We start from the raw sequence: 25404 nt of genomic DNA, 5'->3' as shown, positions 1-25404 counted from the left end.
GGCATTTGCATGGGTATATTAACAGGAAGGGTTTGGAAGGATATGGGCAGGGTGCTGGCAGGTGGGAGTGGATTGGGTTGGGATATCTGGTCAGCATGGACAGGTTGGGCTGAAGGGTCTGTTTCCATGCTGTACATCTCTATGACTCTATTTACATATGAAAGAAGTGAAAATATCATGGTTTATGAACAGATGAAAGACTCAACAAACAATCAAGGTATTTTTCTATGTACAATTTCAGTTACATCACACTGTAAATTTTTGCTATAAATTCTGTGCCTTACAGTTGTGTCCTCCATAACCACCTGATGATGGAACAGTGCTCCAAAAGCTAGTGCTTCCAATTAAACCTATTGGACTATAACCTGGTGTTGTGTGATTTTTAACCTTGTACACCCCAGTCCAACACCGGCATCTCCAAATTATGACACTTTACCAAGCATACAAACACGCACTCTCTTATGCACATACAAGTCTATGGGGTGAATTTGGATTTTCAGAATTATATTTGCAGATACATTCAGTTTTCCTCAAAAAGTGTGCAATCTGCAGGCAGTGAAGCCATGTCATATTTTATAAATCCCTACTTTGAAAATACAACCAGTCTAACTCAAGATTGGGATACAGACAGACTCAAACCTCACATCTTTAATGCATTGAGTGAGCTGAGATGTCACCTCTTTTTATAAAACCTGAAGTTTTCTGGAGAATGTACCTTAAAAGTAGTTCTGGGATTTACATATTAATGAACAGAAACTAAAAGTGGCCTCATCAACATCCTGTACAACCTCAACATGACGTCCCAACTCCAACACTCAATGGTGTGAAAAATGAAAGCAAGTGTGCTAAACACCGTCCCTGAACCATCCAGACTGACGTAGATTCTAGGAGAAGGGCTTGTCTCTCATGGATGAGAAGGAGTGTATGAAACCATAGAGAAAGCTGGGACCCACTGGAATTGTATCCCTTCCTCAGTCTCTCTATGTTTTTCCTTAACTTCTCTTTTTCTGACTTTTCACCCTTTTCTCGCTCACTCTGTGTCTCTCTTTCTTCTTGTCTTCCACTCCCATCCGTCTGTCCTATGGGTTCAGGACCATAATTGTTTGATGTTTGCGTCACCTACTGACCCTGATCACTCCCTGTACGAAAACGTTCTTTCTAATATCACTTTTACTTCTTTTCCTCGTGATTTTAAAACTCTGCTGAATCGTTGTCGATCCTTTCAGGCGTGGGAGCATTTGCACTATATTATTCCTGTGTCTAGACCCTCATGACTTGAAAACTGTCAATCAGGCAGCTTTCCACCTACTGTTCTCCAAGGAGAACTGTCCCAACTTTCCAATCTACCTTCATTACTGACAATCCTCATACACGGCACCATGAACGTCAACCTGTTCAGCGCTGTCTGCAATCACTTCACTTCCCCGCTTCCTGAAATTTCACGCTCACAATTGAGCAATAATGCAGCTGGAGGATTCATTCAGAGTCGGACTGCGCGGGCGAACTATGTCCAATGCTTGTTTTCACTTTGAACAAGTGTTTCCTTTTGCCATGTTCGCTGTCATTGGAGCTCGACCCCATCCCGACATCAGGCAGCACGATCTCGTTTCATAAGTGGGCTTTTTGAGAAAATTGCGCCGGTGTTTCTGCACAAGGCAACTTAAGAAATGAAGGCTCGTCCGGGATTTGAACCCGGGGTCTTTCACAAGTCCACCCACCTGGAGGCCCGAAGCGAGAATCATACCGCTAGACCAACGAGCCGCAGGCCCAGCCAGGTGTATGGTGCCCTGACCCCAGACACTCCAAGTGCCCTCCCCTGAAGCAGCTGAGACTTGCTCAATGTGAAATACGTTTGAGTTGCTCCAAGAATCGCAAGCAGCAAAGAGATTCCACAACATTTGCTTCTCATTCCGTCTCCCTGCGCCCAGGACGCTGCTATTTGTCCCGTTCCCAGTAACTGGGCTCTCTCCACTGGCGGATAATTAAACCATTTTGTTTCTACTTGCACACTGTTCTGGGGGAGGGCAGAGCCCCTTCGCTCTTCTGCTCTCTCGCAATCATTTGGGATGGGAGACGTCAGTTACACTAATGCGTAGGAAATTGGCAAGTTTTAACTACATTACAAAGGTCTGTAATCAAAGAAACAGAAAGATGCTGTGATGGTGGGAGAGAGAGAAATGGACACCGGAAACTGTTCCCTCAGGTAAATTCATATGAGTGTATTTGTGTTCAGCTTGCTTGGTGTTCAGAATTCGTCTTCACACAGCAATCCTGCAGAAAGACTTTCCTAACACTGGCGTCAGTTTCTTTGCTGCGAACGAGCAGCAGTGAACATCTGAGCCCCAACTGTCCCAGATGAAGTTGAAAATGAGCCATTGTTTCTCCCTCAGCCGCTCTGTCCCAGAGACAGGGAGAGGGACGGCATCAACGCGTGACGTCATTCCGCCGCAGCCTGAAGCCGTTCAGTCCATCATTTCCATGTGACTCTCTGTCACTTGTATCTCTCCGAGATGATTCCCAATCGGTGATATGTGTCCTCATCATGGGAACTGTGTCTGTGTGGTGATGCTGATTTCGAAATGCTGATCGTCCTGTCATTCCTGTCTGAACCGGAGTGGGGAATTATTGCAGGGAATGAATACGACCGCAAATAATGTGGCTTTGCGGCTCAGTGGTTAACACTGCTGTCTCATAACGGGACCTGAATTCGATCCTACCCGTGTGCGGCTTGTTTGTGTGGAGTTTGTTCAATCTCCCCGTGTCTGCGTGGGTTTCCTGCGGTGCTCTGGTTTCCTTCCACAGTCGACAGATGTGCAGGTTAGGTGGACTGACCATGCTAAACTGCCCCATAGTGCCCAGAGGTCGGTAGGTTAGGCGCATCTGTCAGAAGTAAATGTCGGGTCTGGGTGGGTTACTCTTCGGAGGGTTGATAAGGACTTGTTGAGCAGGAGGGCCTGTTTCCACACTGTAGGGATTCGAATTCGAATTGTTTCAACTTCACCAGCTCATTCCCATTTCAGAGAAGAGGTGTTAGGATTCAGTTCAGAGCAGACCAGCGGGAAACAACTCCAATCTCCACAAGCACTTGCCCACAATTGTGTAAATAGGGCCAGTGTTTAGTGACATATTCAGCTCAGATACTCGAAGATTTGGGAAGCAGAGGTAAAGGCAAGATATAGAACAGAATCCCGTTACAAAGGGAAGCAATAGCAGACGATAGTTTCGATCGAGGGACATGAACCCAGCACCCTCCCGCTGCGCTACTGTACTTTCCCACACGGAGTGTTTTCCACAGGTCCCTTCAGCCTTTCGTCTGGCGTGTGGCATGCACGTTCGAGCCTGATGTCAAAGACCTCCGCTGCTGTCGTGTAATATGCTGTTGCGCAGACGTATGGAGGCTGTGTAAATATAAACTGTTTTCTTAATTCCCACATTCTGTTGGTCGAACTGTGATTTAACTCTGAATCATAACGTGTGGCACAGCGTAGACGGAGGCCATGCGGCCCACCTTCGCTCTGCTGGTTCTACACTGTAAGTAAACGCGTGTCTCAATTCGTATCATTCTCTTCCCTTTTCCGTGTAAATCTGCGCATCTGAACATGACCACAAGCTTTGCCCTCCTCAACAGAGAACAGGAGAAGACCACGCAGACCTCCACGAGTATGTCACCTCAACTGTGCACATGGGGCCAGTATATCAATGAGAAATATTTATGTTGAGTTTTTTGGGAAGCAGATGAGAAGGCGAGATGCAGAACAGAGCGCCCTTAGACGGGTAAGCTGCTAAAGACGACGTTACGTGAATAGGAGAGAATAGGACATGGCGGATTTCTGGCCCTAAAGTCATGGAACTCGATATTGAAGACAGGGGGGCTGTAGGTCTTCAAGTGGAAAATGAGGCGTTGTTCTTCCATTTGGAGCTGAGCTTTGCATGTCTGAGACAGAGATGCTGGCCAGGGCACAGGGTGGCGTGTAAAAGTGGCGGGCAACCAGAAGCTCAAGGCCATTTTTTTTGCGGGCAGAATTGAGATGTTCTGCGAAACAGTCACCCAGTTTATGCTTCATGCTACTTTGGGGAAACCACACTGTGAGCAGCGAATGCAGTAGACTAGGTTGTGGCAAATGTGCAGGTAAAGTGCTGCTTCACCTGGCGGGTATGTTCGAGCCCTGTGATATTCAGGAGGGAGCAGGTAAATGGGCAGGTGTTACACATTCGGCGGTTACAGGGGAAATTGCCTTGGGACAATGGGAGGTGGGTGTGGGGTGTTGAGAGTGAAGGAAGAGCGGATCCGAGGTGTAAGCCCTGCCCACTTACCTCCTCTCATATATAAATCCGTGAAATTGAAAGAACATTCCATCCAATGATTCAGTACCACGTGACTCACGAACTAATTTGTATTCATGTTCCGGGGCCAGTATCATTATTGCGTCACAGCAGCTGCAGGCCATCACCGGGGGCTCGCCCTATGACGTCACGGTGCGGCTGGAAGCCCCGGGACAGTTTATCAAAGAAACCTCCCTGTGGGTCGGGGCAGCCCTGCATCGGGAAGCACTGGGATGGTCAACCACTACCAGTTAACATGGGGAACACATCGCCACATTCCGCAGCCTCGAGGCAAACTTCCAGTCCTTCTACTTAAAGTTCAAGAGCCCTCAGACCGAAATTCCCCAGGTACGTTTGGAAAAACTTTTTCCAGGTGTTCGCAAAGTACATCTATGAGCAATTTGTTAAAGTTTGAATTTTGCGAGTGTTGAAATTATGTGCTTTTGAGCGAAATCACAGTTCGAAAAAACAGAATGTGGGAATTTAGACAGAGTTTATATTTGCGCGTCGGCGATATGTCTGCGGGTGCGTGATGGGAGCATCACCCAGAAGGAAAACCATCTCTCCTATTCACTTAATGTCCTCTTTAGCAGCTTTCCTGTATAACGGCGCACTGTTCTGCACCTCGCCTACTCATCTGCTTCCCAAAACACTTCGACATAAATATTTCGCATTGATATACTGGCCATATGTGCGCATTTGAGATAACACACATGTGGAGGTCTGCGTGGTCTTCTCCTGTTCTCTGTTGAGGAGGGCAATACTCGTCACTGGTCACTCAGGTCTCAGAGAAAAGTTTCGAAACAGAAGGGCCCAATTTTCTGCCAGTAGAGAGGGCCCGGTTCCTGGAGACGGGACAAACGGAAACAGGGAGACAGAATGAGAAGCAGCTGTTCTGGAAATTGTTTCTCTGACCCCATTAAAAGCACACAACCCAAGGCAAGGGGGAGCAGTGAACACAGCGCCCCTGCGTGGGCTTCGAACCACCAACTTCCCCGTTAACAGGAGAATGCGCCGATCAGTTGCACCACAGAGACAAGCAATGACAAAAGACCATCCCTTAAGGGAGGCTATTAGTGAATTCAAAATTCAGCCTGCCCCGCCTCGAATTACAATTGTGGTCTATCAGTCTTAATTTTCACAAATAAAGCCTGGGACATTTACTGTGGAGACACTGGGGACAGTCTGATCCCACTCTCTGCAGACACATCCATGTCACGAGGAACTAGCTTTCTTACTCCGGGGCCGTCGCCCTTCGCGCCTTTCAGTGTTTTGCCCGTTCCCGAGTTCTCTCATTGGCTCGGAGGGGAGAAGGGGTTTGAATTCCTGATGTGCAGGAACGACAATTCTTTCAATGTCTCAGATTGGTTCATGGGCCGAGAACATCAGAGTCAACCTCCCGGCCTCTGCAATAAGGGGACGGTGTCTGGACTGTCTCTGCTCAATCGGACAGGTCATCTTTCATTCTCCTCTAAATCCGCTTCCCAAAGTGTTTCTAAAGGTTCACAAAGCTGGAGACTGGGATTTCTGTTTTGCTTCATGAACATTTTTCCATTTCCTAACTGATAATATTTTACCAAAATCTCTCCCCAAATATACGCCATGCTTCGTTTCCTGGGATGAGGAATTTCCATTTTGGGGAGACAGTCCCAAGGTGGAGAATGTTCGCTTTGGAGCAAAGAAGGATAACTGGAGATTTCCTGGGGCTGTTGGTAATGATGGGAGAAGAAGCGGTGGGAATGGGCAGATTAATGATCAGAAGAACCAATTGCCACTGACCAGAGTCAGTTACCTGAGGACAGGGATTGAAGTTCTTTAATGAAAAGCAGCACTTGTGCCTAATAAAGACAGAGAATACTGCAGAAAGCCAACAGGTCGAGCAGCATATGTGGAAAGGGAAACAGAGCTGACGTTGTGAGTCTGGCACGTTGTTTGTTCAGAACCCGAGTTTCCTGCATGGCAATCAATTCCCAGACATGAGAAAACGGGTCTTTATTGAGACGGGTTTTGTGAAGTTTGAGCGATAATGCAATCAACAGGAAGTCATTTAAAATCGCCAGCGAAGAAAGCATAGCCAGCAGGTTACCACCCTGGGCGGGGAGCCCCAAAGGATCTCTACGCCAACACCTTAAGTGTTCGGCCACAACTACACGCCCAAAGTTGTGCTCTAAACTTTCTCATGGAATAGTTCTAACAGGAAAGGTGAGGATTGGGATTGTCCTGTCCGCGCCATAGCCCCAACGTTTCCTGTTCCCCTGGATTTGATCAGGACAGAGGAGGCTGATGGGAGATCGAATTGAACTAAACACATTGATGAGAGATAGAGCGGCTGGGAAGGATCCATTCCCATGCGTAGAGAGATTAATAATCAGGGCCGAAAATAAGGAGCCATTTCAAGAAATTTGGGGTTCATTCAGCAAAGCTAATGGAGAACTGTTCACAGAAAATTGTGATGAAAGTCTCTCGAGTTATTTTGATGAGAAGCGTTGATGACGCGAATACAATCGATAGGATGAACGTAGATTGGTAAATGTATTTGGTGACAGTTCTGTTCTAGCCCTGTGAGCGAAACCTGGATCTGAAGGAGTAGAATGGACATTAACAACATCGATCTGAAATTGGACACATGACAAGAAACAGAGCCATCATGAACAGTTGGCTTTTGAACTGGAGAAGGTTTCTCGTGAAATTCGCTTGAGGCTTGAGGTATGCAAGGTCAAGATAATTTAGGTAAAACACGGAAACGCTATCCTCATTAGCAGACAGTGAAAGGATTACACGACACAAATTAAACATTTTCGACAAGTGATACAGGGGACTGGGAAGATAAGTATTATAAACTGTGAACAGCAAAGTTCTGGAGCACAACACTTACATTCAAAGACCGAAAACATCCAGGTCCTGATTAATCAGATTGCATTGTGGTGCTTTTTTGCAAAACATCCACTTGCAAAGTCCTACAAAAGAGTGACAAAACCCATCCCTGTCAGCCCAGGATAGAAAATCCGAAGGGATGAACGTTTGCTGATTTTCTGAAGATTCACAGAGCTTAGACTGGGTTTTGGTGATTGTTTCTTTTCCACTCCCAGGAGCCGCAGTGGTTGAGGCGTTGAGTTGGGGAGAATAAAATGTGCCCGTGAGCAGCATGTGGGGCTATTTCAGCTTCCCCTCATCTGACTGCGCTGTGAGTTGACTCCGATGTTCTCAGGGACATTTACTGACGCGAGACAGTGAAAGGATTCTCATTCCCGCAGATCGGGAATTCAAACCGTGTGCCGGCTTCAGGACAATGAGAAGATTAATTGGGGTGTGTGAAGAAGCTGTGAGCTGCATTTCAAACAGGTAGGTGGAGTCAGATGCATCATCCATTGCGTCCCGGCCCTGTGCGTATCTAACGCCACCATGCTGCAGAGTTCTGACGTTAACACGGACATGCGCAGCAATGGGTTCATTCACAAGGTGAACAACCAAAGATAATCACCGTCACTGATTCCCTTCCACAGGCCCAACTTTGTGAAGCAGTATCTTTCACTGGCAAAGGAAACACCCTTGTCCTCAGGTGCCTGCTTCATTTCGATCACGATTTCAAGCACCTCACTGTTCTCGTCTCATTTCCAAACACTTTGCTCATAGCCTCAAAAGAAGCTCTGCGGGTATCTGCTTGTTCCACCCGAACAGGCAGTGGGTTGCAGATTCCCACCAGTCCCAATGTGAGTGAAATATTTTTCCCCCTCCACTGATTTGAATCTTAAAGAAGAAGCCGGGGAGCAAGCTCCCTTTCTTTTCGACGACATTTCTCATTTTGTACTCGGCAGGGTTCACACCTGCGTGGGGAAACCGCAATGGATTTCAAGTCCATCGCATTAACCACTCGGCCCACGAATACAGAACCACACTGACAGCTTGACTTCCCAGGTCTGTCTGCCGGTGGAGCTGAGAAAGAGTGAATCATCGCAGAGTTTGTTTGAATCCAATCACTTCACAGTGATTCGAAAGGGTTAAATATCGGCGCATGGTGTTTGCAGATATTTAGGTGTTTCACCCCAAAAGATGAAATGAACTTTCAGTTAGAAATTGCAGGAGGAACTCAGCAGGTCAGGCAACATCTGTGGAAAGAGAATCAGAGGCAACATTTCAAAATTCTGTTCTCACCGACAAGTACTGTCAAACCTGCCGAGTTTCTCTTTTGGTCTGGTCTTCTCAGCATACGCAGTCCCTTACGTGAGACAGGAATTCAATTCCGAAACCCCTTTATGGAGAAGAATTCCGCTTGGGGAACATTTTCCTGACCACATTAAAAGCGCACAGCTTCGAAGCCAAAGACGGGCAGCGAACACACCGCCCCTGGGTGGACTCGAACCACCAACCTTTCGGTTAACAGCCGAACGCGCTGACCAATTGCGCCACAGAGACAGGCCCGTTCGGACGCTGCACCATTGCTTAGTGATTTTATAATTCAGCCTCCCCGCCAGGAATTACAATTGTCGTCTATCATTTTTCTTTTCCATAATCAAGCCTGGGAGATGTGTTGTGGAGATACCGGGGACAGTCTGCAGACACATCCATGTCACGAGGAACTAGCTTTCTTACTCCGGGGCCGGCGCCCTTCGCGCCTTTCAGTGTTTTGCCTGTTCCCGAGTTCTCTCCTTGGCTCGCAGGGGAGAAGGGGTTTGAATTCCTGATGTGCAGGAACGACAATTCTTTCAATGTCTCAGATCAGTTCATGTGCTGAGAACATCAGAGTCAACCACCCGGCCTCTTCAACAAGGGGACGGTGTCTGGACTGTCTCTGCTCAATCGGACATGTCATCTTTCATTCCCCTCTAAATCCGCTTCCCAAAGTGTTTCTAAAGGTTCACAAAGCTGGAGACTGGGATTTCTGTTTTGCTTCATGAACATTTGAACATTTTTCCATTTCCTAACTGACAATATTTTGCCAAAATCTCTTCCCAATTGTACGCCTTGCCTCATGTCCAGGGATGAGGAATTTCCATTTTGGGGAGACATTCCCAAGGTGGAGAATGTTCGCTTTGGAGCAAAGAAGGATAACTGGAGATTTCCTGGGGCTGTTGGTCATGATGGGAGAAGAAGCGGTGGGAATGGGCAGTTTAATGATCAGAAGAACCAATTGCCACTGACCAGAGTCAGTTACCAGAGGACAGGGATTGAAGTTCTTGAATGAACAGCAGCACTTGTGCCTAATAAACACAGAGAATACTGCAGAAAGCCAACAGGTCGAGCAGCATCTGTGGAAAGGGAAACAGAGCTGACGTTGTGAGTCTGATACGTTGTTTGTTCAGAACCCGAGTTTCCTGCATGGCAATCAATTCCCAGACATGAGAAAACGGGTCTTTATTGAGACGGGTTTTGTGAAGTTTGAGCGATAATGCAACCAACAGGAAGTTATTTAAAATCGCCAGTGAAGAAAGCATAGCCAGCAGGTTACCACCCGGGGGCGGGGGAGCCCCAAATGATCTCTACGCCAACACCTTAAGTGTTCGGCCACAATTACACGCCCAAAGTTGTGGTCTAAACTTTCTCATGGAATAGTTATAACAGGAAAGGTGAGTATTGGGATTGTCCTGTCCGCGCCATAGCCCCAACGGTTCCTGTTCCCCTGGATTTGATCAGGACAGAGGAGGCTGATGGGAGATCGAATTGAACTAAACACATTGATGAGAGATAGAGCGGCTGGGAAGGATCCATTCCCATGCGTAGAGAGATTAATAATCAGGGCCGAAAATAAGGAGCCACTTCAAGAAATTTGGGGTTCATTCAGCAAAGCTAATGTAGAACTGTTCACAGAAAATTGTGATGAAAGTCTCTCGAGTTATTTTGATGAGAAGTGTTGATGATGCGAATACAATCGATAGGATGAACGTAGATTGGTCAATGTATTTGGTGACAGGTCTGTTCTAGCCCTGTGAGCGAAACCTGGATATGAAGGATTATAAGGGACATTAACAACATCGATCTGAAATTGGACACGTGACAAGGAACAGAACCATTATTACCAGTTGGCTTTTGAACTGGAGAGTGTTTCTCGTGAAATTAGCTTGAGGCTTGAGGTATGCAAGGTCAAGATAATTTAGGTAAAACATGGAAACACTATCCTCATTAGCAGACAGTGAAAGGATTACAAGACACAAATTAAACATTTTCGACAAGTGATACAGGGAACTGGGAAGATAAGTATTAGAAACTGGCAACAACAAAGTTCTGCAGCACAACACTGACATTCAAAGACCGAAAACATCCAGGTCCTGATTAATCAGATGGCATTGTGGTGCTTTTCTGCAAAACATCCACTTGCAATGTCCTACAAAAGAGTGACAAAACCCATCGCTGTCAGCCTAGGATAGAAAATCCGAAGGGATGAACGTTTGCTGATTTTCTGAAGATTCACAGAGCTTAGACGGGGTTTTGGTGATTGTTTCTTTTCCACTGCCAGGAGCCGCAGTGGTTGAGGCGTTGAGTTGGGGAGAATAAAATGTGCCCGTGAACAGCGTGTGGGGCTATTTCAGCTTCCCCTCATCTGACTGCGCTGTGAGTTGACTCAGATGTTCTCAGGGACATTTACTGACGCGAGACAGTGTAAGGATTCTCATTCCCGCAGGTCGGGAATTCAAACCGTACGCCGGCTTCAGAACAATGAGAAAGATTAATTGAGGTGTGTGAACAAGCTGTGAGCTGCATTTCAAACAGGTAGGTGGAGTTTGGTGCGCCAGGCCCTGTGCGCATCTAACGCCACCATGCTGCAGAGTTCTGACGCCAACACGGACATGCGCAGCAATGGGAACATTCACAAGGTGAACAACCAAAGATAATCACCGTCACTGATTCCCTTCCACAGGCCCAACTTTGTGAAGCAATATCTTTCACTGGCAAAGGAAACGCCTTTGTCCACAGGTGCCTGCTTCATTTCGATCACGATTTCAAGCTCGTCAGTCTTCTAGTCTCATTTCCAAACACTTTGCTCATAGCCTCCAAAGAAGCTCTGAGGGTATCTGCTTGTTCCACCTGAACAGGCAGTGGGTTGCACATTCCCACCAGTCCCAATTTGAGTGAAATATTTTCCCCCCTCCACTGATTTGAATCTTAAAGAAGAAGCCGGAGAGCAAACTCCCTTTCTTTTCGACGACACTTCTCATTTTGTACTCGGCAGGGTTCACACCTGCGTGGGGAAGCCGCAATGGATTTCAAGTCCATCGCATCAACCACTCGGCCCACGATTCAGTACCACACTGACAGCTTGACTTCCCAGGTCTGTCTGCCTGTGGAGCTGAGAAAGAGAGAATCATCGCAGAGTTTGTTTGACTCCAATCACGTCACAGTGATTCGAAAGGGTTATATATCTGCATACGGCGACTCCAGTTGTTTCATCCCAAAAGATGAAATGAACTTTCAGTAAAAAACAAAACTAGAAATTGCAGGAGAAACTGACAAGGTCAGGCAACGTCTGTGGAAAGAGAATCAGCGACAACATTTCAGAATTTTGTTTTCTCTGACAGGTACTGTCAAACCTACCGAGTTTCTCTTTTGGTCTCGGCTTCTCACCACACGCAGTCCCTTACGTGAGACATTCATTCAATTCAGAAACCCCTTTGTGGAGAAGATTTCCGTTTGGGGAACATTTTCCTGACCCCATTAAAAGCGCACAGCTTCAGCGTCAGGGCATGTGTGAGCTTGTGGCGCAACGGTAGCGCGTCTGACTCGAGATCCGAAAGCTGCATGTGTGAATCTCAAATGGCTCCATAACGTCGACTCCTTACGTTTCAAATCACGAAAGGAGCCCGTTGACTCCGTGTATCGTTTGGCCAAGTCTTGCCGTTTGCGTGTAATGAATCTGCATCTTTGTCAGTTTGGGATTTACTGACCCCAACCACTCCCTTTACAAAAGCGTTCTTCGTAATGCCACTTTTGTTTCTTTTCCTCATGACTTTTAAACTCTGCCGAATCGTTGCCGATCCTTTCAGACGTGGGAACATTTTGACGACATTACTTTCTCTGTCTAGACTTTGCATGACTTGAAAAGCTTCAATCGGGCCAGATTTCAAACTTCTGTACTCCGAAGAGAGCTCTCCCAAATTTCCAATCGACCCTCATCGCTGACATCCCTCAAACACTGCACCACTCACGTCAACCTCTTCAACGCTATCTCCAATCATTTCACTTCCCTGCTATCTGCCCCATTGGTCCTCCAGGGAGCCCAACCTCGTTTTACGAAGGTGCTTTTTGAGGAAATTAAACAGCACTTTCGCACAAGTCATGAAACGCGGGCTCCTCTGGGATTTGAACCCGGGATCTCTCGAACGCCTGCGTCAATGAACACCCAAAGCAAAAACCACACCCCGACACCAACGAGCCACACGGCTAGCGCGCTGGCGCCCCTGACCCCACCCTACCTCTTGAACCAGCTGAGTCTTGCTCAGAGGAAAGTCCAGTTGACATTGAACAGGCTGGGGCTGTTTTCTCTGGAACGTCGGAGGTTGAAGGGTGACTTTATGGAGGTTTATAAAATTATGAGGGGCATGGATAGGATAAATAGGCAAAGCGTTTTCCCTGGGGTCGGGGAGTCAAGAACTAGAGGGCATAGGTTTAGGGTGAGAGGAGAAAGCTATAAAAGAGATCTAAGGGGCAACTTTTTCACGCAGAGGGTGGTGCGTGTATGGAATGAGCTGCCAGAGAAAGTGGCGGAGACTGGTACAATTGCAACATTTAAGAGGCGTTTGGATGGATATATGAATAGGAAGGGTTTGGAGGTATATGGGCCGGGTGCTGGGAGGTGGGACTAGATTGGGGTGGGATATCTGGTCGGCATGGACGGGTTGGACCGAAGGGTCTGTTTCCATGCTGTACATCTCTATGACTGTATGAACAGCTGCTTCTCATTCTGTCTCTCTGCTGCCGTTTGCCTGTCCCCAGGAACCGGGCCCTCTCTACTGTCAGAAGATTAACCCGTTTTCTGTCTAAACTTTTCTCTGACACCGGAGTGACCAGTGACAAGTATTGCCCTCCTCAACATAGGGTACAGAGAACAGGAGAAGACCCCGCAGACCTCCACGGGTGTGGCATCTCAACTCTGCATACTGGGCCTGTGTATCAATATTTACGTCGAAGTTTTTTGGGAAGCAGATGAGAAGGCGAGGTGCACAACAGTGCGCCGTTATACGGGAAAGCTGCTAAACTCGACATTGAGTGAATAGGGAAGATGGTTTCCCTTCCGGGTTATGCTCCCATCGCGCACCGGCAGACATATCGGCGACGAACAAATATTAACTCTGTCTAAATTGCCACATTCTGTTTTTACGAACCGTGATTTCACTCAGAAGCACAATTTACCTGCTCCCTCCTGGATATCCTTCCAGGTGAAGCAGCTCTTTACCTGCACATTTGCTGCTACCTCGTCAACTGCATTCGCTCGTCCTCGTGACTTTAAATCTCTGCCGAATCACTATAGATCATTTCAGGCATGGGAGCATTGTCACAGCATTATTTCCTGTTTCTCGGCCTCTACTGACTTGGAAAACTTCGGTTCTCCGAGGAGAGCTGGCCCAATATTTCAATTTACCTTTATTGCTGACATTCCGCAAACACCGCACCACTCACTTCAACCTGTTCAACGCGATCTCCAACCATTTCACTTCCCTGTTTTCTGCCTCATTCGTATTCGTGGCAGCCCAACCTCGTTTCACGACGGTGCTTTTTGAGAAAATTAATGGGGCATTTTTGCCCAAATCAAGTTAAGCGACGCAGCCTCGTCTGGGATGTGAATCCAGGACCGCATACAAGTCTGCACTGTTAAAGACTCTACCTGGGATCATGCCCCTAGACCAACAAGCCAAACAGCGATTCATTCCTCATCCACCACACTCCTCTTGAGCCAGCTGAGACTTGCTCAGTGTGAAATACATTTGACATTGTTCTAAGAATTGCAAGTGACAAAGAGTTTCCAGAACAGCTGCTTCTCATTCTGTCTCCCTGCTGCTGTTTGTCTCGTCCCCAGGAACCGGGCTCCCTCCACTGTTTCGAAACTTTTCTCTGACACCAGAATCGCCAGTGACAAGCATTGCCCTCCTCAACATAGGATACAGAGAACAGGAGACCACTCAGAGGTTGTCACCTTAACTGTACACATTGGGCCAGTATATCATTGTGAAATATTTATGTCGAAGCTTTTTTGGGAAGCGGAGGCAACGTGCAGAACAGAGCGCCATTATACGGGAAAGCTGCTAAAGACGACGTTGAATGAATAGGAGAGAATGGTCTCTCCTTTGGGTTCTGGTTCCAACACGCACGCGTTGTGCCATTCTCTTGCATTGCTCGGCAGTTTTTCCACAGAAGTATTCAGGTTTTCATCTGGCGTGTGGCAGGCACGTTTGAGAATGAGGTCAGAAGATCTTCACTGCTGTCGTGTCATATGCTGTTGTGCAGACATATCGTCGATGTGCAAAAATAAACTCTGTCTAAATTCCCACATTCTGTTTTTCGAACTGTGATTTCGCTCAGAATCACTAATTTTCAAAACTCGCAATATTCAAACTTTAACAAAGTGCTCATAGAAATGATTAGTGAACACCTGGAAGAAATTCTTCCAAACTTACCTGGGGAATTTCGCTTTGAGGGGTCTTGAACTTTGTGGAAGGAAGGGAAATTTGCCTCGAGGCTGTTTCATGTGGAGATGTGTTCTCCATGTAAACTGGTCGTAGTTGACCATCCCAGTGCTTCCCGATGCAGGGCTGCCTGACCCCCAGGGAGGTTTACTTGAAGCAACTGGAGAGAATCCAGAGAGGGAGCAGATTCTGCAAAGGTGCTCAAATACTTTCTATCTCTCTTTTAGGTCTTTTCCTTGTGTATTCCCTCAGTTTAGCACGTATGCAGTTTGCACCCTGGAAAATGATTGCTTTTTTCCTCATGTTCACAATTAAATGTGTAGTTTCGCTTGGAACTGATCCGCATTGACAGGATTGGCATATTGATATATATATATGTACACGTATTTAGTTTAAGATTCGATTATATTTGAATGAAGTTTTCCTCTAAACACACCTAAGCCTATCTGGCTGCATGAGGGATTTCAGGTTTCTGTGTGTTGGGTATTATGTGATCAGCAGGCATCTGGCAAACTACAGGAACTGTCACCTATGTTATGTTCGTTTAAGTATACTGACAATGACCACTTATTTTGTGACTTTTTTTTGCAGGAAGACGTGCCGAAAGAAATCTGAAAACAAATGATACATCAACTTCTGACAGAGCCGCTTGATTCATTGGGACTTGAATATCAGCAGCCATTCCAATCAAGAAGACATGGTTGCTTTTGTTTGCTTGAGAGATTTTGGACACTGGTGCGGCAGGAAGAATACTGAGACACCGAGTGAGGGAGATTCAGTGCGCTGACTGTGAAAAGTGCTTTACACGATTTACTCAGCTTGGGGGTATCAAAGTCTCATCCCTGACAGTGGGGATAGACTATGTCCCCGTTCTGATTGTAATTTCAAACCCAGACCAACACAAGGAAAGCTCCCCCAATGGGAAACTGTGGAAATGTGGGGACTGAGGGAAAGGATTCCCTTCCCCATCCGTGTTGGAAACCCACAGACGTAATCACAGCGGGGAGAGGCCATTCACCTGCTCGGTGTGCAGGAAGGGCTTCATTCGGATCAGCCAACTGGAGACGCACGAGTGGGTCCACAAGTGAGAGAAGCCATTCACGTGCCCCATGTACGGAAGGGGTTCACTCAGTCAGCTGCACTGCTGACCCACCAGTGGGTCCACACCCACTGATACATTGAAGAAACCTGTTAAGTCTTTCACCTTTTAAAATGGGTTCCAGATTTCGGTTCATTAATCTGTAAATCCCAGATTTTCTTTTTGTAATATTCTCCAGGTAACTTAATGTTTTATAAAGGGAGGTGACACCTGAGTTCAGATAACGCATGAAAGCTGTGAGTTTAGAGTCGTTCTGTATCACAGTCTTGAGTCAGACTTTTTCTATTTCCAAACATACAATCCTGCAAATGCAATTCACCCCAAAGACTTCTATGTGTGAGTGCATTCATTAGACAGAGCGTCTGAGTGTGTCTGTGTGTGTGTGCATGCTGGGTAAAGTGTGCGTGTAATGGTGTATAATTGTGTGAGAAGGTGTGTGCATGGATGAGAGTGTGAGGGGTGTATCCATGTGTGTCTGAGAGAGACCCCTGTCTATCAGAGAGGGTCTGCACGACCGTGTGAGGACTTGTGTGTGTGTATGTGTGTGTGTGTGTGTATGAGAGAGAAGAGAGAGAGAGAGAGAGACAGATTTAGAGAGAGAGATAGGGTTTGTGTGTATTGTGGAGCTGGTTCTCCTGTAGTGAGACATGAATCCAAGGTTTCAGCTGAGGTCATTCTCGTGTGTTCCAAACTTGTTATTAGCCTCTGCTCGGCCACTAGAAATGATTAAGCAGTTAAGCAGTTTCACAACACACACTAGAGAGGGCAAGGTGAAGGGCTGATGTCTGAAACGTTGACTCCCCTGCTCCTTGGATGCTGCCTGACCTGCTGTGCTTTTTCAACACCACACTCTCGACTCTGATCTCCAGCATCTGTAGTTCTCACTTTCTCCTCATGGGCGAGGTGGGACTTTTCTTTTATTCACTCATTCACTCTTACAGCCTATCCTTGGTTGTGGCCCAACTATGCATCCTGAAGAAGGGCTTATGCCCGAAACGTCGATTCTCCTGTTGCTTGGATGCTTCCTGACCTGCTGCGCCTTTCCAGCAACACAATTTCAGCTCTGATCTCCAGTATTTGCAGTCCTCACTTTCTACTCAGAGAATAGGGCCCGTCAAAGATCAGAAAGGCGGTCTTTGTGTGGAGCCACAAAAAATGGGGGACATACTAAATGAATACTTTGCATCAGTATTTACTGTGGACAAGGATATGGAAGATATAGACTGAAGGGTAATAGATGGTGACACCTTGCAAAAAGTTCAGATTACAGAGGAAGAAGTGCTGGATGTCTTGAAACGGTTAAAGATGGATAAATCCCCAGGACCTGATCAGGTGTAACCAAGAACCCTGTGGGAATCGAGAGAAGTGATTGCTGGGCCTCTTGCTGAGTTATTTGTATCATCAATAGTCACAGGTGAGGTGCCGGAAGACTGGAGGTTGGCAAATGTGGTGCCACTGTTTAAGAAGGGCAGTAAAGACAGTCCAGGGAACCATAGACCGGTGAGCCTGACCACGGTGGTGGCCAAGTTGTTGGAGGGAGTCCTGAAGGGCAGGATGTACATGTATTTGGAAAGGCAAGAACTGATTCGGGATAGTCAACATGGCTTTGTGCATTGGAATTCATGTCTCAGAAACTTGATTGAGTTTTTTGAAGAAGTAACAAAGAAGATTGATGAGGGCAGAGCAGTAGATGTGATCTATATGGACTTCAGTAAGGCGTTCGACAAGGTTCCCCATGGGAGATTGATTAGCAAGGTTAGATCTCAGGGAGAACTAGCCATTTGGATACAGAACTGGCTCAAAGGTAGAAGGCAGAGGGTGGTGGTGGAGGGCAGTTTTTCCGGCTGGAGGCCTGTGACCAGTGGAGTGCCACAATGATCAGTGCTAGGCCCTCTACCTTTTGTCATTTACGTAAATGATTTGGATGCGACCATAAAAGGGACTGTTAGTAAGTTTTCAGATGACACCAAAATTGGAGGTGTCGTGGACAGCAAAGAGGGTTACCTCAGATTGCAACAGGATCTGGAGCAGATGGGCCAAGGAGCTGAGAAGTGGCAGATGGAGTTTAATTCAGATAAATGTGAGGTGCTGCATTTTGGGAAAGCAAATCTTAGCAGGACTTCTACAATTAATCATAAGCTCCTAGGGAGTGTTGCTGAACAAAGAGACCTTGGAGTGCAGGTTCATAGCTCCTGAACATTGGAGTCGCAGGTAGATAGGATAGTGAAGAAGGCGTTTGGTATGCTTTCCTTTATTGGTCAGTGTATTGAGTACAGCATTTGGGCGGTCATGTTGCGGCTGTACAGGACATTGGTTAGGCCGTTGTTGGAATATTGCGTGCAATTCTGGTCTCCTTCCAATTGGAAAGATGTCGTGAAACTTGAAAGGGTTCAGAAAAGATTTACAAGGATGTTGAGGGTTGGGGGATCTGAGCGAGAGGGAGAGGCTGAACAGGCTGGGGCTGTTTTCCCTGGCGCATCAGAGACTGAGGGGTGACCTTATAGAGGTTTACAAAATTATGAGGGGCATGGATAGAATAAATAGGCAAAGGTTTTTCTCTGGGTTCGGGGAGTCCAGAACGAGAGGGCATAGGTTTAGGGTGAGAGGGGAAAGATAGAAATGAGACCGAAGGAGCAACTGAATCACGCAGAGGGTGGTACGTGTATGGAATGAGCTGCCAGAGGAAACGGTGGAGGCTGGTACAATTGCCACATTTAAGAGGCTTTTGTATGGCTCTATGAATAGGAAGGGTTTGGAAGGATATATTTGGGTGCTGGTAGGTGGGACTAGATTGGGTTGTGATATCTGGTCGGCATGGATGAGTTAGACTAAAGGGTCTGTTTCCATGCTGGACATCTCTGTGACTCTATGATTTTGTCTGGCAGCTCAACTTTTGTATATCTATTCCCCAGAGTAGAGGGTGTCCAAAACTAGAGGTGTTTAGGCTGAGAGGGAAAAGGTTTAAAAGGGACTGAACGGGGGAACTTTTTCACACAGAGCGTGGCATGCGTTTGGAATAAGCTGCCAGAGGCAGTGGTCGAGGCTGGTAGAATTACAACATTTAAAAGGCATCTGGATGGAGGTATGAAGGGAAAGGGCTGAGAGAGATATGGGCCAAATGCTGGCAAATGGATCACGAGGGTAATGTAGGAAATGTTGTCGGCGTGGACCGAAAGGTTTGTTTCTGATCTCTGCAAGTCTATGACTGTATTTCTACATATTCTGAACCAATTCACAAGACTAGGAATAGGCCATTCCAAGTTTACCGGCTGTCCTCAATTGAGGCCTAACTGCGCAGATTTCAATGCAAGTTTCAGAAAGATGTCTGCAGCTTTTTTTTAAACATTTGAATGTGCTTTCAGACATTACTGATGTTTCTGAATACATCATTTTAGCTATTCTCAATGTTAAAGGTCAGCCATTTCTCACGCTTCCCTTCCCCACCCACACCCCAGGTCGCCATCACCATCCATTCTCTCTCTATCATTAGAAGGTTTTGATATAGAGATCAAAGAGGGCTCGAGGCACGAGAAAGGACGGGGGAGGGTACTCAGAGTGAGATTGAACGGGGGGGGGGGCGCAGAGACTGGGGAAGAGAAAGAGAGAAAATAGGTAGAAGAGCAGAGCATTGGTGGTCGAGAATGCATGGGGGTACACAGGGTGGGAGCAGAGAGAGAGAATTTGGTGAAGAGGATTGGGGAGGAGAGAGAGAATGCAGAGTTGCAAAGTGTGAAGTGAAAGAAATTGGTTCCAGAGTGTGGGGAGAGAGAATGGACGGGGCAGTGGGTGGGGAGAGAATGGACGGGGGTCTGTGGTGGGGAGATAATGGACGGGGCAGTGGGTGGGGAGAGAATGGACGGGGGCAATGGGTGGGGAGAGAATTCATGGGGCAGTGGATGGGGAGAGATTGGACGGGGAGCAGTGGATCAGGACAGAATGGACACGGGGCAGTGGGCGGGGAGAGAATGGATGGGGCAGAAGGTGGGGAGAGAATGAATGGGGTCAATGGGTGGGGAGAGAATGGACGGGGAGCAGTGGGTGGGGAGAGAATGGACGGGCGGCAGTGGGTGGGGACAGAATGGACGGGGCAAAGGTTGGGGTGAGAATGGACGGGGTAGAGGGTGGAGAAAGAGAGCAACAATGAATGGCAGGAGAAGGTGGGGGAGAGAAGGAATGGATGGGGGCAGCGTGTGGGAGGTGAGAGAAAATGAGTGTAAGGGAAGGGACTGGATTGGGGAAGGCAGAGGGTGGAGCGATAAATGGAATGGATGGGGACAGAGGGTGGATGAGGGACTGGACAGAGGGCAGAGGGTGCAGAGATAGAATGGACGGGGTGGGGAGAGTGGCATGTGGGGAGAGAGAGAGAAGGGACTGGTAGGTTAGGGTAGAGAGAGAGAATGGACAGGGGATGCTATGGGTGGCGGTGAGGGAATGGACAGGGGACGCTATGGGGATGATTGGATGGGGAGGTGAGAATGCATCCCACCTACACCCAGCATCCCCTTCTCTGCACATGTGCAGTGCAGACTTTTCTGAATGACACGAGAGACGAGTCTGGAACACTGTGAATGCAATCACCATCACATCCAGGCATCAGCAAACCACTGCCTTTCTGTCTTAAAAACTAAATAAAGATGTGGGCTATATACTAATGATGGCGAGATATGGCTGAGAAACTGAACAGATGGTCAGCACTTTCAGGAGAGGGGAGCTGGGCAAAGGCAGGAGGATGGAAGGATGAATTTGGGTTGGAATACATTGAAAGATTTAGGAATTGAGAGACAGTGATTTCGGGTAGAAGATAGAGAAGGCTGTTCTCTGCAAACCAAAATTCTCTCATCCTATTTTCTGCCCTGCACTGACAGCAGTGATCTGTTTTCTCAAGTTATTAGCAGAGGAGGATTTGCTTTTCAGGCATGGAATAGAAATTTAGTCAGGGCCTGAATATCAGCAGTGTTTGAATCCAGGAGGGGAAATGTTTGTCTGCAGGAAATGATTTCAAATATCAACATGCATTGAGAATCCCCGTGAATACACGCAGCCTGCGTGGGAGTACTCAAGGGTTCTCATTGCGGAGAGGACTTTAATTTTTCAACGAAATGTGGACCAGTGTTCTCGCTATAGACGAGCCCTTCATTGGATCGTTCAATCTGCCGAGTAACAACGACCCCTTCCCCGTGGAAACTCTGTGAAAGCAAATTGAATTCCTCAAACTGATTGGAGTGTCACCAAGATTGGGGAGAAGCCAATCGAATGCATAGAGCTGGAGAGGGGATTCCTCGCAGCGCCAGGGACCTGGGTTCGATCCGACCCGCACAGTGACTGTGTGGAGTTTGCACTTTCCTACCCCTCACCCACCCCCTGTTCACGTCGGTTTCCTCTGGGTGCTCGCGTTTTCTCCCATGTTCCAAAGATGTGCAGGCTAGAGTGGATTGGGCGTTCGAAATTCAGGGATTAGCTGTGGGGTTAACTGGTGGGTCGGGGAGTGGGGGTATGTTCTTCGGAGGGTCAGTGTGGACTTGGTGGATCAAACGGCCTGTTTCCACAGTGAATCCCCCAACGTGTCTGCAGACTGGTTTCCAGCTCCATCTTCTCTGTGCCGAAGGTCCTCCAGTATGTGTATTCCTTCGTTTTCAGCACCCAGAACGTCTCACCTTCTGCAAATCGAAAGACAAGTCCCACTCGGCCCTCTCTAATGTGTATTGTGTAACTGCTTAATCATTTTTAGTGGCCCAGCAAACGCTGATAACCAAGTTCGGAAACCAGGAGGATGGCCTCAATCGCGAACTTGGGTTCATGTCACATGACAGGTAACCCCACTTCACTGTTACGCTCTCTCTCTCTCACTCTCTCACTCTCACACTCACTCTTCCATACTCACACGCTCATGCAGAGCCTTTCCGATAGACATGCTCTCTCTCAGACACACACTAATACGCCCCCCCCACTCACACCCACGCATACATCTTCGCACATGATTACACTCCATCACACACACACTTTACCCAGCATGCACAAGCACATACACACTCTCTCTCTCATGCATTCACTCACACATTTGGGATGAATTTGCTTTTGCAGGATTATATATTTGGAAATAGAAACAGTCTGACTCAAGATTGGGATACAGACAGACTCACCTCACAGCTTTCATGCGTTGTTTGATGTGAGGTGTTACCTCCTTGTATAAAACATCAAGTTTCCTGGAGAACGTGACTTAACAGTTCTGGAATGTACATATTAATGAACCGAAATCTGCAACCCATTTTAAAAGATGAAAGATTTAACAGCAATCTAGGTTTCTTCAATACGTCACTTATGTTGAATGACACTATAATGTTTTTGTGATATATTCTGTGTCTTGTGATTCTACACCACAGCTACCTGAAGAAGGAGCAGCACTTCGAAACATAGTGCTTCCAAATAAACCTGTTAGAATATACCCTGGTGTTTGTGAGATTTTAAAACTTTGTTTCCAGTGAATACAGCCCACACCTCCCACTGTTGCCAGTAAACTTTGCAATTCCAATGAAACAATGAACCTGAAGTCCTGAAAAAATATACAATTTGTAACAATATTAGCGACTCATTCACTGGTCCTTCTGAGACATGACATTAGTGCTGGAGGCTGAAAGAAATGAACAGCTTTAAAACAAAAACCTGTTGGACGTCACAGAGTCTAAGCCGGGTGGTAAGTTCAGGTAACCTTTACTACGACCCTCTTTTGTTACAGCTTCAGATTTCCCCAGGAAAAGGGCATACAAAAAGTAGTTTTTAAAGAAAACACCTCCAGCTCAAAATGCACCCACTCTCTCCCCCCCCCCCCCCCCCACTTTCTTTGTTGGTCAGCTGAGTTGACCCTTTGTAACTGGATCCCTGGTACAGCCGGGTAAAACATGCAGCTGGGATGACTGAGTGAACCCTTTCCCGCAACGGCAGTTTCCTTCACTAAAAAGGTCATGAGTGAATCAGATGGTGTTTTTTCCCCCTAAAAGTGGTTTCATCCTTAGATTCTGAAGTCCAGATTACTGAACGAGCTCCAATTCTGCCATCCACCGCAGTGGGATTCGAACCTGGGACGCCCCAGTGCTGGGTTGATCGGAGCACTTGGCCATCGCTCCTTCGATCCCCTTGCACTGGCACGTGAACTCGATGGTGCCTCCTCAGGTGGGAGGAGCAGGTGAAGCCCTTTTGGAACTTACAGCAGGTGAATGGCCTCTCTCCAGTGTGGACCCACTGGTGGGTCAGCAGTGCAGCTGACTGAGTGAGCTCTCCCCTGCACATGGGGCACGTGAATGGCTTCTCTCTGACTGAACCCCTTCCTGGACACTGAGCAGGTGAACGTCCTCACCCCGTTGTGAATGCGTCTGTGGGTTTCCAGCACTGATGGGGAAGGGAATCCTTTCCCACAGTCCCCACATTTCCACGGTTTCCCCATTGGGTGGAGCTTTCCTTGTGTTGCTCTGGGTTTGAAATTACAAACAGAGCGGGGACATCGTCTTTCACACCGCGAGGGGTGTGATTTTAATTCCCCAATCTGAGTAAATGGTTTGAAGCACTTTTCACAGTCAGCGCACTGAATCTCCCTCACTCGGTATCTCAGTATTCTCCCTGCCACACCAGTGTCCAAAGTCTCTCAAGCAGACAAAAGCAAACATTTCTTCAGGACCATGGGGACAATGGATGACGTATCTGACTCCACCTACTTGTTTCAACTGCAGCTCACAGCTTCTTCACACATCCCAATTAAGCTTTCTCATTGTCATGAAACCGGCGTATGGGTACAATTCCTAATCTGCAGGAATGAGAATCGTTTCACTGTCTCGCGTCAGTAAATGTCCCTGAGAACATCAAAGTCAAGTCACAGCGCTGTCAGAGGAGGGGAAGCTGAAAGAGACCCACATGCTGCTCATGGGCACATTTCACTTTCCCCAACTCACCGCCCCAACCACTGCGGCTCTTGGGAGTGGAAAGGGAACAAACACCAAAACCCAGTCTCAGCTTTGTAAATCTTCAGGAAATAAGAAAACTGTACATCCCTTCGGGTCTTCCATCCTGGGCTGACAGCGTTGATTTTAAATGGCTGTCCAGTCAGTGTCGATTCGTTTTGGCTGAAAAAATCTTCCTTATCTCATCCCAGCATTTCTTGCCACAGAGAACTGTGCGGCAGAGTTCATGTATATATTTCCTTGTATGGTATTTTGTAAATTACATTCGTTTTCTGGTTGTTTGTATCGGGTATTTCAGGTTCATTAGCCGCTGTTTAAGTTGTGTTGGTAGGTTTGTGGGCTACCATGATGCTGAGAGGATTGAGTTTTCCGGACATCATTTCCCAGATGTCTTTAATGTAAAGCAATGTGGCTAGGGTTTCTCCAGACGTTGTGTCTACTTGTGTCAGTTTGTTGGTGTGAAATTGGCACACTGGGTTTATTGGGTCGGCAAAAGTGAGGACTGCAGATGCTGGAAACCAGAGTTTAGATCAGAGTGGTGCTAGAAAAGCACAGCAGGTCAGACAGCTTCCGAGGAGCAGGAAAATCGACGTTTCGGGCAAAAGCCCTTCATCAGGAATAGAGGCAGGACCCCTCCAGGGTGGAGAGATAAATTGGGGCTGAGGTGTGCGGGGCCAAAGGTAGCAAAAAGTACAATAGGTGAATGGGGGTGGGGATGGAGGTGACAGATCAGAGAGGAGGGTGGAGTGGATAGGTGGGGAGGGAGATTGGCAGGTAGGACAGATCATGAGGACAGCGCTGAGCTGGAAGGCTAGAATTGAGGTAAGGTGGGGGAGGGGAAATGAGGAAACTGATGAAGTCCACATTGATGGCCTGGGGTTGAATTTACCCCAAGCGGAAGATGAGACGTTCATCCTCCAGGCATCGGGTGGGGAGGGAGCGGCGATGGAGGAGGCCCAGGACCTGCATGTCCTCGGCAGAGTGGGAGGGGGTTTGAAATGTTGGGCCATAGGGCGATGGGGTTGATTGGTGCGGGTGTCCTGGAGATGTTCCCTCAAGCGCTGTGACTTGACTCTTCGAGGAGTCTCTAGTCTCCCCAATGTGGAGGAGACTGCATCAGGAGCAATGGATACAAGAAATGACATTGTTGGATGCACAGGTGAAAGCCTTCGACCGACCATGGCCCGGATTCGATTTCCGGGCAGGAAAGTATTGTTCGGTAGAGCTGTGAGGCTGTGCTTGCATCTCCCTGGTGGTCTAGTGGTTAGGATTCGGCGCTTTCACCGCCGCGGCCCGGGTTCGATTCCCGGTCAGGGAAACTGTTTTCAGGGGGTTAAGGGGCTCCCCGTTCTTCGGAAATGCTCTGTGCAGTTATTTATTGATCTTCGTCGTTCCTGGGTGCAGCAGTGTGTCGTGGCTC

The 25404-nt window shown here is 47.4% G+C and overlaps 1 protein-coding gene and 2 non-coding genes across 3 annotated transcripts in view; 1 reads left to right on the top strand and 2 right to left on the bottom strand.

Annotated features, from left to right (window-relative positions):
• Positions 1–25404, bottom strand: part of LOC140460300 (uncharacterized) — a 749266-nt gene that overhangs the window by 652799 nt on the left and 71063 nt on the right. The window lies entirely within an intron of this gene.
• On the bottom strand, positions 8663–8736 carry trnan-guu (transfer RNA asparagine (anticodon GUU)). Its single transcript has one exon. It is a non-coding gene; the product is annotated as a tRNA-Asn (tRNA).
• Positions 25231–25302, top strand: trnae-uuc (transfer RNA glutamic acid (anticodon UUC)). The gene has a single exon. It is a non-coding gene; the product is annotated as a tRNA-Glu (tRNA).

Source organism: Chiloscyllium punctatum, chromosome 36, assembly GCF_047496795.1.
Source record: "Chiloscyllium punctatum isolate Juve2018m chromosome 36, sChiPun1.3, whole genome shotgun sequence".
Taxonomy (NCBI): Eukaryota; Metazoa; Chordata; class Chondrichthyes; order Orectolobiformes; family Hemiscylliidae; genus Chiloscyllium; species Chiloscyllium punctatum.
This window is presented reverse-complemented; position numbering and strand designations above follow the sequence as displayed.